Source organism: Macaca mulatta, chromosome 3 (genome assembly GCF_049350105.2).
Source record: "Macaca mulatta isolate MMU2019108-1 chromosome 3, T2T-MMU8v2.0, whole genome shotgun sequence".
NCBI lineage: Eukaryota > Metazoa > Chordata > Mammalia > Primates > Cercopithecidae > Macaca > Macaca mulatta.
This window is the reverse complement of record NC_133408.1, coordinates 48,989,119-49,003,340: the sequence shown is the minus strand read 5'-3', so window position 1 is coordinate 49,003,340 and position 14,222 is coordinate 48,989,119. Positions and strand designations below refer to the sequence as shown.

General features: G+C 51.5%; 1 long non-coding RNA gene across 1 annotated transcript in view; it reads left to right on the top strand.

Annotated features, from left to right (window-relative positions):
- Window positions 1-11,648, top strand: part of LOC144339751 (uncharacterized) — a 157,944-nt gene extending 146,296 nt beyond the window's left edge. Inside the window, exon 3 of the long non-coding RNA XR_013415126.1 lies at window positions 11,602-11,648. This is a non-coding gene — a long non-coding RNA (uncharacterized LOC144339751). The remainder of the gene's footprint in view (window positions 1-11,601) is intronic.
- Window positions 11,649-14,222: the final 2,574 nt, after the last annotated feature.

Sequence of the window (14,222 nt, the reverse complement as noted above, 5' to 3'; positions counted from 1 at the left end):
CCTCAGGCCTCCCCAGGGCGCTTCTGTGAATCCCCATACCAAGAGGCCTCTGTAGCTAAGCCATTGCCCCTCTTCCCGGCCAGTGGGGCTGTCTGAGGCCCTAGAGTCTCTGCTCTGTGCTGTTTAGTTCATTTCCGGTGTTGCCAGCATGGGGCAGGGCCTCTTACTTGCCCCGGGAGAGCCAGTGGTGGGGAGCTTTGCACAGCCCCCACAAGTTTGGACGGTGACCTCCCTCCCCGGGACCTCGCCTCCTGGTTTCAGGAGGTGCTACCCCACCCTCCACCCTCTGTGTAGCCTTTCAGAGAGGCGATGGAGTTCAGACAAAGTCTTGGATCAGGGCTGAACCCAATCAAACATCCCAAGTCCAGATCTGGGCTCTGGTCTGCTGCAGTGAGGCCGGTGGGTTCCTGGAGCACGCCCACCCCCCGGCCTGCCCCCCATCTCCCTGGGTGTTGAAGCTGCCCCTCCGGTGATCAACACGCTTGCCCACCCCCGGGGAAACACGAATGTGGTCTGGGCCATGATTCACCACCGTTCCTTCCATGAGGTCATCTGCGGCCTCCTTCCCCCACGGGGCTGGCGCAGGGGGCTGGGCCGGCTGGTCCCCCGCTCTCCCTCCCTCTGCCGGGCAGGAGGGAAGGCAGGAAGGCGGGCTATCTGTGCCACCATCTAATTACCCCGGGAGGTAATTGCTTGGGATTTTCTCTGACACCTTGAGATTTCGAGCCTTCCACGGTGGAGCCAAAATAACCCTTAAGGAGGCTACGGGCCCCAAGACGGGGCCTATTGCTAAACCCTGACAACTCCCCATCAGCCCCGCCGCGACGTGCCCGAGCTTTGAGACAGCGTGAGTTTATGACAGGTCCCATTAAGTCTCTTGCACAAGCACTGAGTGTTGAAATACCCAACAGATGATGACCGTGTTGAAATAACCTGTCGTCTCAGCACTTTCCCCACCATTAGCCAGATGTTCCAGCCCTCAAAAGCGTTTGCAGCCTTTTGCAGGGAGGGAGGGGGCCCGGATTAAGGCAGCCCAGGCCCTGGTGGCAGGATGGTTCGGGGGGTCTGGGGCTGAGGGCAGCTCGGGTCCCCAAGAGAATAGGGCGAGGGGTAATCTAGGATTGGAAGGATGTGATAACAGGCAGAAGGGGGCATGGGTGCAGCTGTCCCTTCATCCCAGAGTCTGTGGAAGGGGTGCAAGGGCAGAGATGGCTCTGTACCCTCTAGATGGTGGGACTGTTTTTGGAGGGAATCTCACTTGGCTCAGAGAGGTGATTTCCCGAGGCCCCCAACCAGGAAAGGATGAGACCTTGTCTTTTTTTTTTTTTTTTTTTTTGAGACAGAGTCTTGCTCTGTTGCCCAGGCTGGAGTGCAGTGGCACAATCTTAGCTCACTGCAACCTCCGCCACCCGGGTTCACGCCATTCTCCTGCCTCAGCCTCCCAAGTAGCTGGGACTACAGGCGTGCACCACTGCACCTGGCAAATTTTTTGTATTTTTAATAGAGATGGGGTTTCACATGTTGGCCAAGTGGGTATCAAACTGCTGACCTCAGGTGATCTGCTCACCTCAGCCTCCCAAAGTGCTGGGATTACAGGCATGAGCTACCGTGCCCAGCCGGCCTTATCTTTTAAAAATTACTATTAGGCCGGTGTGGTGGCTCACACCTGTAATCCCAGCACTCTGGGAGGCTGAGGAGGGCAGGTCACCTGAGGTCAGGAGTTCGAGACCAGCCTGGCCAATATGTGAAACTCCATCTCTATTAAAAATACAAAATTTAGCCGGGCGAGGTGGCGCATGCCTGTGATCCCAGCTACTCGGGAGGCTGAGGCAGAAGAATCACTTGGACCCTGGAGGTGGAGGTTGCAGTGAGCTGAGATCTTGCCACTACACTCTAGCCTGGGAAACAGAGTGAGATCCCATCTCAAAAAAAAAATTATTATTGTACATATTTTATGTACATATAGATGAGGTCTTGCTATGTTGCCCAGGCTGGAGTGCAGTGGCATGATCACAGCTCACTGTAGCCTTGACCTCCTGGGATCAAGAGATGTTTCTGCCTCACCTCCTGAGTAGCTGGGACTACAGGCATGTGCCACCATGCCTGGCTAATTTTTAAACTTTTCTTCTTTTTGTAGAGATGGGGGTCTTACTATGTGGCCGAGGCTGGTCTTGAACTCCTGGGCTCAAGGGATCCTCCTGCCTCAGCCTCCTAAAGTGCTGGGATTAAAGGTGGGAACCACCATGCTTAGCTGAGGCCTCGTCTTGAACCTGGCCTGTGACTAGGAGGCCTGTGTCCTCTCATTATATCGTCTCCCACCCACCCACCCTGCTCTGTGGTCAAGAGGAAGACAGTACCTTCTTTTTTTTGAGACAGAGTCTTGCTCTGTTGCCCAGGCTGGAGTGCAATCGTGCGATCTTGCCTTACCACAACCTCCACCTCCCGAGTTCAAGAGAGTCTCCTGCCTCAGGCTCCGGAGTAGCTGGGACTACAGGTATGCGCCACCCCTCCTAGCTAATTTTTGTATTTTTATGAGAGATGGGGTTTCACATATTGGCCAGGCTGGTCTCGAACCCCTGACCTCAGGTGATCCGCCCAGCTCGGCTTCCCAGAGTGTTGAGATTACAGCTGTGAGCCACGGCGCCAGGCCAACAGCCTCCTTCTCTTACTCATCTTTGTGATCCGAGACAGGTCCCTGCCAGGGATGCAGAGAAAGCCCAGCACGTGAGTGGGTAGAGGGGAGGGGTCAAGAGATGTGTGGATCAGGGGAAGCCATGGTGGCACGCATTTGGGGGCCACTGAGTCGCCCATCTGCCCTCATTTCTTCCAGGCTGTCTTGATTGAGGACTCCAAGTGCATGTTCAAAGTTGGGTCGGGAAGATCCTGCTTCCTCCTGGGGCACATGTCACGGCATTGGCAGTGGCCTTTAGGAGACCACACTTTACTTGGGGAATAGCTAATGATGCAGTCAACAGATTAGGGTCTGGGGCCTTCAGATCACTCACTGGAGAGGTTTCAGGAACCAGGATCCCTGCCTTGGTTTACATCCCAGCTTCATTCTTTTTTTGAGACGGAGTCTTGCTCTGTCAGGCTGGAGTGCCGTGGCGCGATCTTGGCCCACTGCAAACTCTACGTCCTGGGTTCAATCGATTCTTGTGCCTCAGCCTCCCAAGTAGCTGGGATTACAGCCACGTACTACCACACCCAGTTGTTTTTTGTTTGTTTGTTTTGTATTTTCACTATGTTGGCCAGGATGGTCTTGATCTCCTGAACTTGTGATCTGCCTGCCTTGGCATCCCAAAGTGCTGGGATTATAGGCATGAGCCACTGTGCCCAGCCAGCTCCATTCTTTCATGGGTGACCTCGGGCAATGCCTTCACCCCCTGGTGCCTCAGTTTCCCCATCTGTAAAAGGGAAACCAATGGTTCCAGACGTGTTTGCTTTATACCTACTTCCTTGTTGCTCACATGTGTAAAAGGACTTTCCAATAGCCATGTTGTTAAATAACACTAGGTTTTTTAATGAACATAATAGGGCTTTGTCACTGGAGGCGTCCAAGCCAGGAGGAGACAACTCTCCACTCTTGACGGGACTCCAGCATTAGGTGGGGCTGGGCTGGAAGCTGAGTTCCTCCATCTGTTGCTGATTTGAGGAATTAAGTGGAGGAGTTTGCAGCTAATAACTGAGCCCCGAGGAGTTCCAGCTGCGAAGAGGATGTAAAATAGAAAAGGAGCTAAGTTTTTATTTTTTATTTTTATTTTTTTGAGACAGAGTCACATTCTGTCTCCCAGGCTGGAGTGCAGTGGTGTGATCTTGGCTCAATGCAACCGCTGCCTTCCAGGTTCAAGCGATTCTCCTGCCTCAGCCTCCTGAGTAGCTGAGATCACAGGTGCCTGCCAACACGCCTAGTTAATTTTTGTATTTATAGTAGAAACGGGGTTTCATTATCTTGGCCAGGCTGGTCTCAAACTCTTGACCTCAACTGATCTGCCCACCTCAGCCTCCCAAAGTGCTGGGATTACAGGTGTGAGCCACCGCAACTGGCCAAAGATTTTATATTTCCCCTTTCATCCAGGCCGGAGTGCAGAGGTGCAATCATAGCTCCCTGTAGCCTCCAACTTCTGGGCTCAAGTGATCCCCCAAACTTGGCCTCCCGAAGTGCTGGGATTACAGGCATGAGCCACTGTACCCGGCCTGATTTAGGATTTTTAAAGATTACTCTGGAAAGCAAAAAGGTTACTCTGGCTGCCAGAGGGAGGCTGATCCTTTCTTTTGCTTCTGGAGCTCAGTGTCCCTATGCTGTCACTCCCTTTCAGGAAAGGACTGGCTATCAGTCATTCACACCTTAGTAAGAATTGCTTTCCTGGGAACCTGGCCTCCCTGGGCTGGGATGTCTAGGAATTCGGAGATCAGGCTGGGCAGGTAGAGCTACATCTCTGGGCTGAGGCCCAGGCACCCTGGAGGATGACAGTGCTGCCGTCTTCAGCTGCGTGGGCCCAGCTTGGCTCTGGACATCAATCCTGCCCTTGTTTGCTTGGAGCACTAGGGTGACTTTCTGCCAGCACTTCCCCTCATCCTCCAGGCTCAGAGGAAGTGGTGGGTCCTGACTGGGGAACCAGCCTGGGGCAGTGGGACAGGCTGTCCTGAGTTCCGCAGGCTGTATGATGTTGGCTGAGTGTCTTTTCCTCTCTGAGCTTTAGTTCTGCCATCAGTATTAGGGATTCCAGGAGCATGTGGCTTACAGGGTGACTGTAGGATGTGACATGTTCGGGCGTATGGGTGACTGCAGGAGGGGAGCCTGTGGCCATGATGATACTGGGCTGGGGGACTGGCATGCGATAGGTACTAACAAGTAGGCACTGGCTGGATTTGAAAGGGCAGTTGCAGGCCAGGCACAGTGGCTCACACCTGTAATCCCAGCACTTTAGGAGGCCGAGGTGGGTGGATCATTTGTGGCCAGGAGTTTGAGACCAGCCTGGCCAACATGGTGAAACCCCATCTCTACTGAAAGTACAAAAGTAGCCAGGTGTGGTGGTGTGTACTTGTAATCTCAGCTACCCGGGAGGCTGAGGCAGGAGAATTGCTTGAACCCAGGAGGTGGAGGTTGCAGTGAGCCGCGATTGCACCACTGGCCTCCAGCCTGGGAGACAGAGCAAGACTCCATCTCAATAATAATAATAATAATAATAACAATAAATGAAAGGGCAGTTGCTCTGCTGAGGAGCTGGGCGGCCAGGGCACTGCTTACCCCAAACCTCAGCTCAATGGAATGCCAGTTTCAATGAGTTCAACTCCTCCTCTGTCACCATCTTTCTGGTCTAGGCCACCATCGTCTCTTTCCTGGACAGATCTTAGAGCCTCCTAACTCACCCCCATGGATCAGCCTCCTTCTGGCAGCCAGAGTAACCTTTTTGCTTTCCAGAGTAATCTTTAAAAATCCTAAATCAGGCCGGGTACAGTGGTTCATGCCTGTAATCCCAGCACTTCGGGAGGCCAAGTTTGGGGGATCACTTGAGCCCAGAAATTGGGGGCTGCAGTGAGCTATGATTGCACCACCGCACTCCGGCCTGGATGACAGACTGAGACCTTGTCTCTAAAAAATAGTAATTAAAAAAGATGTATGAGGCTGGGTGTGGTGGCTCATGCCTGTAAATCCAGCAATTTGGGAGGCCAAGACGGGCAGATCACTTGAGGAAATGAGTTCGAGACTATCCTGGCCAACATGGTGAAACCCCGTCTCTACTAAAAATACAAAAATTAGCCGGGCATGGTGGTGGTCGCCTGTAGTCCCAGCCTATTAGGAAACAGAGGTGAGAGAATCACTTGAACCCGGGAGGTGGAGGTTGCAGTGAGCTGAGATCATGCCACTACATTCCAGCCTGGGCAACAGAGCGAGACTCCGTCTAAAAAAAAAATGAAATCAGACCAAAGAACATCCCTGCCTTGCCCTTCATGCCTTGCCTTGCCCTTCATCCCTTCGATGATCACTGGAGTCTTTCCACTGCACAGAAAATCTAGTCTCTCCCCGGCTCTTCTTATGGTTCCATCTTTCTCATCATTCCAGTTTAACTGTCAGCTAAAATGTCACCTCCTCCAGGATGTCCTCCTGAACTACCCCATCTAATGGAGCTTGCACCTCCATCCCCAGTTACTCCCTATCATATCCATTTATTTCCATCAAAGCCCCCCCCCTTTTTTTTTTTTAATAAAGTCCCATGTGTGATCATTTCAAGCATTTATTGTTTGTCTTATCCCCACTCCACTCTGGAATATGAGGACCTCGTCTTTCTTGCCCACCGTGGCATCCCTGCTGTATCTCGCAGTGCCTGGTGCTCAATAGTCTGTGAGTGCATGAAGATGTCAGGTGATGAACCCACACATTTATATTGGGAAATGATCATTTATTGAAGAACCAGGCCAGCCAGGGTGGCACATGCCTGTAGCTTTGGAAGGCTGAGGTGGGTGGATCGCTTGAGCTCAAGAGTTCAAGACCAGCCTGGGGAACGTGGCAAAACTCCATCTCTACCAAAAAAAAAAAAAAAAAAAAAAAAAAAATTAGCCAGGTGTGGTGTTGCATGCCTGTAGTCCCAGCTACTTGAGAGGCAGAGGTGGGAGGATTGCTTGAGTCCAGGAATTTCAGGCTGCAGAGAGTCAGAGATTGCACCACTGTGCTCCAGCCTGGACAACAGAGTGAGACCCTGTCTCAAAAAAAAAAAAAAAAAAAAAGAGCTTACTCTGGGCCAAGTAATTTACATATAGCCCACCCTTCAACAGGAGCTGCCATGAACATCACCTGGGAACTTTTAATAACTAACCATGCTTCGGCCTCTCCCCTGGAGATACTGGTTCAATTGATCCCAGGAGGGGCCAGGACACAGTATTAAAAACCTCTCTTGGGGGCTGAGCACTGTGGCTCATGCCTGTAATCCCAGCACTTTGGGAGGCCGAGGCAGGAGGATTGTTTGAGGCCAGGAGTTTGAGACCAGCCTGGGCAACATAGCAAAACCGTCTCTAAAAAAAAAAAAAAAAAAAAAGCAAGACACACAACTCCACACCTCTCTTGGTCTTTTGATGATCAAATGTGTCTCCAAGGCTAAGAACAACTGATAACTGATATAATCCTTTTTTAAAAAAAACAACTTTTAAATTTTAAATTGGCCGGGCGCGGTGGCTCACGCCTGTAATCCCAGCACTTTGGGAGGCCGAGGCGGGCGGATCACAAGGTCAGGAGATCGAGACCATCCTGGCTAACACTGTGAAACCCCGTCTCTACTAAAAATGCAAAAAATTAGCCGGGCGAGGCGGCGGGCGCCTGTAGTCTCAGCTACTCGGGAGGCTGAGGCAGGAGAATGGCGTGAACCCAGAAGGCGGAGCTTGCAGTGAGCCGAGATCGCGCCACTGCACTCCAGCCTGGGCGACTAAGCGAGACTCTGTCTCAAAAAAAAAAAAAAAAATTTAAATTATAATAATTTTAGGTTTACTGAAAAGTTGTACAAGTAGAGTTTCTGTGTAGGTCACACCCAGTTTTCCCTAAAGTTAATGTCTTATATAAACACAGCGCAATGATCAGAAGCAGATTAACGTGGGTGCAATACCATTCAGAAAACTGCAGAGCTCGTTTATTTGAATTTCACTGTTTTTTCCACGGCTCTCTTTACTCTGTCTCAGGATCCTATTCTCAGGATCCCACGTTACATGTAATTGTCATTTCGCCTTCACCTCCTGCCGTTGGTGGTAGCTCCTCAGTCTTTCTTCTTTCATAACCTTGACGCTTTGGAAGTCTTTTTTTTTTTTTCTTTTTTGAGACAGAGTCTCACTGTGTTGCTTAGGCTGGAGTGCAGTGGCACAGTAATAGCTCATTGTAGCCTCCACTTCCTGGCCTCAAGCAATCCTCCCACCTCAGCTTCCTGAGTAGCTGGAACCACAGGTGTGCACCACCATGCTAGGCTATTTTTTTATTTTTTATTTTTTATAGAGATGGGGTCTCCTTATGTTGCCCAGGCTGATGTTGAACTCCTGGGCTCAAGCAATGCTCCTGTTTAAGCCTTCCAAAGTGCTGGGATTATAAACACGAGCCACTGCCACTGTGCCCAGCCTGGAAGTCACTTATTTTATTTTATTTTATTTTGAGACGGAGTCTTGCTCTGTCACCTAGGCTGGAGTGCAGTGGTGCGATCTCGGCTCACTGCAACCTCCACCTCCCAGTTACAGGTGCAAGACACCACGCCTGGCTGATTTTTGTATTTTTAGTAGAGACGGGGTTTCGCCATGTTGGCTAGGCTGATCTCGAACTCCTGACCTCAGGTGATCTGCCTGCCTTGGCCTCCCAAAGTGCTGGGATTACAGGTGTGAGCCACCGCTGCCGGCCGGAAGTCACTTTTGAAGATTGACCCCAATCAGCTATTTTGTCCAATTTCCCTCAATTCTGAGTTTGTTCAATGCGTTCTCTCGCTCAGAGCAAGCGTATGCATTTTGGGTGAGAATATCACAAAGATAACATCACGTCCATCTCGGTGCAGTCTGCGTGCATCTTGCGGTATGAGCCTTGCTCACTGATTACAGTGGTTTCTCCCTGTACAGTTACTGTCTCCCTTCTCTTGCTAATTAATCCTTATTTTGGGGTGATACTTTGAGACCAGGCACATCCTGTTTCTGCTTAAACTCTCACCCATCAATTTTAGCATCCATTGGTGATATCATTTGCAACTATCACTGCCTACTGGCAACTTTCCTATTTCCCTCTTTTCTTGTACACATATTAATCAGCATTCTACTGTATGGAAGAGCGGTCCTCCTGTCCCCATTTATTTAGTTACGCAATTATTTCTTAAGTATGGTATAGCCCCTCTTTTATTATTTTTTTATTTTTTGAGATGGAGTCTCGCTCTTGTTGCCCAGGCTGAGGTGCAATGGCATGACCTCGGCTCACTGCAACCTCCGCCTCCTGGGTTCAAGCGATTCTCCTGCCTCAGCCTCCCGAGTAGCTGGGATTACAGGTGTGCACCACCACACCCGGCTAATTTTTTGTATTTTTAGCAGAGATGGGGTTTCACCATGTTGGCCAGGCTGGCCTCAAACTCCTGACATCAGGTGATCCACCCACCTCAGCCTCCCAAAGTGCTGGGATTACAGGCATGAGCCACCATCCCTGGCTAGCCCCTCTTTTAATCTCTATTAAATCTTGCTACCTGGGGAACCATGCATCACTATTGCAATTTAGGAACAAGGAAACGTGGCCAGGAGTTACGTCAATCATGTGCCTAAGGTCTCATAGCTGGTACATGGCCGAGAAGGGACACAAAGTTACCCCGGCCCAACTCAGTGGCCAGTGGCGCCTGCCTGTAGTCCTCGCTACTCAGGGGGCTGAGGTAGAAGGATCATTTGAGCCCGGGAGGTTGAGGTTGTAGGGAGCTGTGATTGCAGCACTGCACTTCAGCCTGGGTGATAGAGAGCAAGACCCTGTCTCTAAAAAATAAAAAGTAATCCCAGATTTGGTTCCCATCCATCTTTTTTTCTTTTCTTCTTCTTTTTTAATGGAGTTTCCCTCTGTCACCCAGGCTGGAGTGCAGCGGTGCGATTTCAGCTTACTGCAACCTTGGCCTCCTGGGCTCAAATGATTCTCCTGCCAAAGTCTCCTAAATAGCCGGGATTACAGGCACCCACCACCATGCCCGGCTATTTTTTTGTATTTTTAGTAGAAACGGGAGTTTCACCATGTTGGCCAGGCTGATCTCGAACTCCTGACCTCCCCAAGTGCTGGGATTACAGGCGTGAGCCATTGTACCTGGCCCCCATTCATCTTTTGAAACTGGTCCACAACTGCAACCTCTTACCAACCCTTTGCCTCCACTCCTGGCCTTGTAACCCACATTTCCCCTTTGAATCTTTCTGGTGGCTCCTTACGTGCTCTGGATGGAGCTCAGACTCCATAGCCCAGGTGCAAAGGCCTTTAGGATCTGGCCTCGGGCCTCCTTTCTCCTGCCGTCCCTTGCACACGCCAGCCTACTGTTCCCAAAGCCTCTCTGTCTCACTTCCAGACCTTCACCCGTGTTGCTCTCCTCCTGCACCTGCCTCATTCCTCCCACAACCCAGGGCACAGCATCAGGAAGGCATGGCCCAAGGGACACCTTCCTACACCATCTGTGTGGGGCCAGATCCCCAGCACCCTGGCCGCAGGAAGTTAATATTTACTGAATAGATGAAAAATCGCCAGGTGCGGTGGCTCACGCCTATAATCCCAGCACTTTGGGAGACTGAGGTGGGTGGATCACCTGAGATCAGGAGTTTGAGACCAGCCTGGCCAACATGGTGAAACCTAGTCTTTACTACAAATACAAAAATTAGCTGGGCGTGGTGGCGGGCACCTGTAATCCCAGTCACTCGGGAGGCTGAGGTAGGAGAATCACCTGAACCTGGGAGGGGGAGGTTGCAGTGAGTCGAGATCTCGCCATTGCACTCCAGCCTGGGGGAAGAGCAAGACTGTATCTCGAAAAGAAAAAAGAAAAGGGAAGGGAAGGGGAGGGGAGGGGAGGGGAGGGGAGGGAAGGGGAGGGGAGGGGAGGGGAGGGGAGGGAAGGGGAGGGAAGGGAAGGGGAGGGGAGGGAAGGGGAAGGGAGGGAAGGGGAGGGGAGGGAAGAATCAACTCCAAGGGAAGGGAAGGGAGGGGGAGGGAGGGGGAGGGAGGGGGAGGGGAGGGGGAGGGAAAGGGGAGGGGGGAGGGGAGGGGGAGGGAGAGGGGAGGGGGGAGGGGAGGGGAGGGGAGGGGTGGGGAGGGGAGGGGAGGGGTGGGGAGGGGAGGGGAGGGGTGGGGAGGGGAGGGGAGGGAAGGGAAGGGAAGGGAAGGGAAGGGAAGGGAAAAATCAACTCCAAAGCCCATGCTCTTTCGGCCGCCCTGTGCACCTACCGCGTGCATAGCAGTGAGGCAACACCTGTAGGAAATGACATGAATTTGGAGGGAGAAACAGACAGCACTAGCTATGGGAGGGCCCGGGAGGACTTGGCATTGACAAAAGCCTACTAAGTAGCAGCCTCTCCCCACAGTCATCTCAGTCCTTTGTCTTCGATATACTGTTCTAGAGATAAAGAAATGGAGGCTCAGAGAGGGCAAGTCACTTGCCTGGGGTCACACAGCTGGTTAGCGCCAGAACCACAATTTGAGTTCAGGCTTGTAGAATGCCAGAGCCCATGTGCTAGCCACTACCCCGCACAGCCTCTTCACACCCGCCTACGGGGAGTGCTCTGTCCAGACACAGAACTTCCTCTGGGCCCCAAGTGCAGTGGCACTGCATGGCTTTTTTGCGTGTCATTAATCACGCTCAGACCCTGCCTCCTTCAGTGTTTCTGTTATCATTAAAAGAGCAATAAGGCCAGGCGTGGTGGTTCATGCCTGTAATCCCAGCACTTTGGGAGGCAGGCGGATCACCTGAGGTCAGGAGTTTGAGATCAGCCTGGCAAACACGGTGAAACCCCATCTCTACAAAATTACAAAAAATAGCTGGGCATGTTGGCGGGCACCTGTAATCCCAGCTACTCGGGAGGCTGAGGCAGGAGAATCGCTTGCGGTTGCGGTGAGCTGAGATAGTGCCACTGCACTCTAGCCAGGGCAACAAAGTGAGACTCCATCTCGGAAAAAAAAAAGAAAAGAAAAAGAGCAATAAAAGATGGCATAATTGGAACACAAAGGCGACGGCCTGGCCAGCCGCCCTGAGGAGTGGAGTGCCAGGAACTTGGGTGTGATCCTACCTGTGATTAATGCTGCCAAATTACAGCCTTCCGCGTACAGGTGTGTACAAGCCACCGGGTGGGGTGCCGAGCAAACACAGCATTTCATGCGGGCAGTAAAACCCAGGCCTGTGGTGGAGAACCACAGTCAGAGGCTTTCTCCTCTCCCTCCCCCTCCTCCTCACCTCAGGAGACATTGCCGGTACATGGCCCTTCAGCGTTTGCAAAGTGCTTATGGGTGCACGGCTCTTTACAGTTTGCAAAGTGCTTGTCGGTTCACCGCACTTTACAGTTTGCAAAGTGTTTGTCAGTGCACAGCCCTTTACAGTTTACAAAATGTTTGTATGGACAAGCTCCCACGGAGGGGCAGGAAAGGTGAGGGGCTGGGAGCTGCAGATGAGGGACTAGCATGCCAGAGCTTGGGGGCTGGTCATAGGGTGGTGTGAAGTCAGGACCAAGGGTCGCAGCCCTGGATGGAGGACTCGGAGAAGGCAGCAGGGCAGGTTTTGGTCCAGGAGACGGAGGCTGAAGAGGTGTTCCATCATCTTGATGGCCCAGGAAGCCTTCCTGAAGGAGGTGGGGTGTGGAGAGTGATCCTAAGAGTCCCTCTGTCTCCACTTATCCCTGAGCTGCAGCCAGAAGGATGTCTTCATTTTGAAAGGGAGAAGAGGGACACCCACTAGGTCCCCATCGGGTATCAGAGCTGCCATGCAGGACTTCTCAGCAACTTGCCATGGTATCAGCTGAGGGACCTGGGCTCAGCCAGCCCAGCCCGAGCCCCAGGGCTTGGAAACCGGCTCTCGTGGGCTTCCTTGAGCCCTGTCGGGTGGCGACCCTCTCTCCATAGTAGAAAATCTCCTCCCTATGTAGGAAGCAGAAGGCCAAGAGCTGAGTGCTAAGCTGCCGCCAGGGAAGCTTGGACATTGGATACGGGGTGCATGGGGGCTTGGGCCACCAAGGAAGTTCCACTTTGATCCAAAGTTGCCCCTAGGGCCGCAGTCATAGGTTCCCTGGCCCTGCAGCTGTCTGTTGGCCCTGAGCACTGGCTGCAGGGCTATGGGCTTTCTGGGGTTCACTGTGTGCCTGCCCTGCTCAGAGACCTTCAATGGCTCCCCATTGCTGTCTCCTCCAAACTGGGGGGCAAGTTCCTATGGATCTAGGACTTGGTATTCAGGGATGAACAAACCACCAGACCTATACCTGATAAATATTGATGTTTACTTTCTTGGCAAGTTATTTATGTTAATATCATTACAAAAGTGTGGATATGTAATGTGTTCACACGGTTTGAAATCCAAACTGCTATGAAAAGGCATTTATCACAAGTCCCTTTTCTATCCACGTTCCAGGGATCTCATCCCCCTGATCCCTAGAGGAACAATTAGTTTCTTGTGTATCCTTCTAGTATTTTTTTATGTAAATGCATAAAGCAATCTGTATTTGGTGACATAGATGCTGTTCTTTTGATTTATTTTTATCTTTATTTCATTTTTATTTTTTTGGGACTGAGTCTCAATCTGTCACTCAGGCTGGACTGCAGTGGCACAATCTTGACTCACTGCAACCTCCGCCTCCCAGGTTCAAGTGATTTTCCTGCTTCAACCTCCCCAGTAGATGGGATTACAGGTGCCCATCATGCTCAGCTAATTTTTGTATTTTTAGTAGAGATAGAGTTTCACCATGTTGGCCAGGCTGCTCTCGTGACCTCAGGTGATCCACCTGCCTTGGCCTTCCTAAGTGCTGGGATTACAGGCGCGAGTCACTGCGCCCGGCCTATTTTTATTTTTTTGAGACAGAGCCTTGCTGTGTCACCCAGGCTGGAGTGCAGTTCCATGATCACAGCTCACTGCAGCCTTGATCTTTCAGCCTCAAGTAATCCTCCCACATCAGCTTCCCGAGTAGTTGGGACTACAGGTGTGAGCCACCATGCCAGCTAATTTAAAAAATTTTTTGCACAGACGAGGTCTCGCTATGTTGCCCAGGCTGGTCTCGAACTCCTGGGCTCAAGTGCTACTCCTGCCTCAGCCTCCCAAAGTGCTGGGATTACAGGCATGAGACACCCCACCCACCTATGGTGTTCTGCTCCTTGTGTTTTTACCTAATATTCTATCTTTCCACATCAGTATATAGAGAGCTTTCTCCTCTTCCTCCTCTTCTCCTTCCCCTCTCCCACCTCCTCTTCCTCTTTCTCCTCCTCCTTTTTCAACAGCTTCATAGTACTTCACTGTGTGGATGTACCATGATTTATTTCACTGTCTTTTTGCATAGATATGTGTGAAACAATTGGATTGCTGCCAGCTTGCTGCTGGCTGCTGTTACACGCAGCTGCGATGATTAAGCTTATACGTACATCATTTCTCACATGCTCAAGGTGAAACTGTTGAACACATTCCCGGAAGTGGGACTCACAGGCCATAGGGTGAATGCATCCGTAACTTCGATAAGAATTACTAAATCACTAGCCACTGGGGGTAGTATCGTTTTGCGTTCCCACCAGCAAC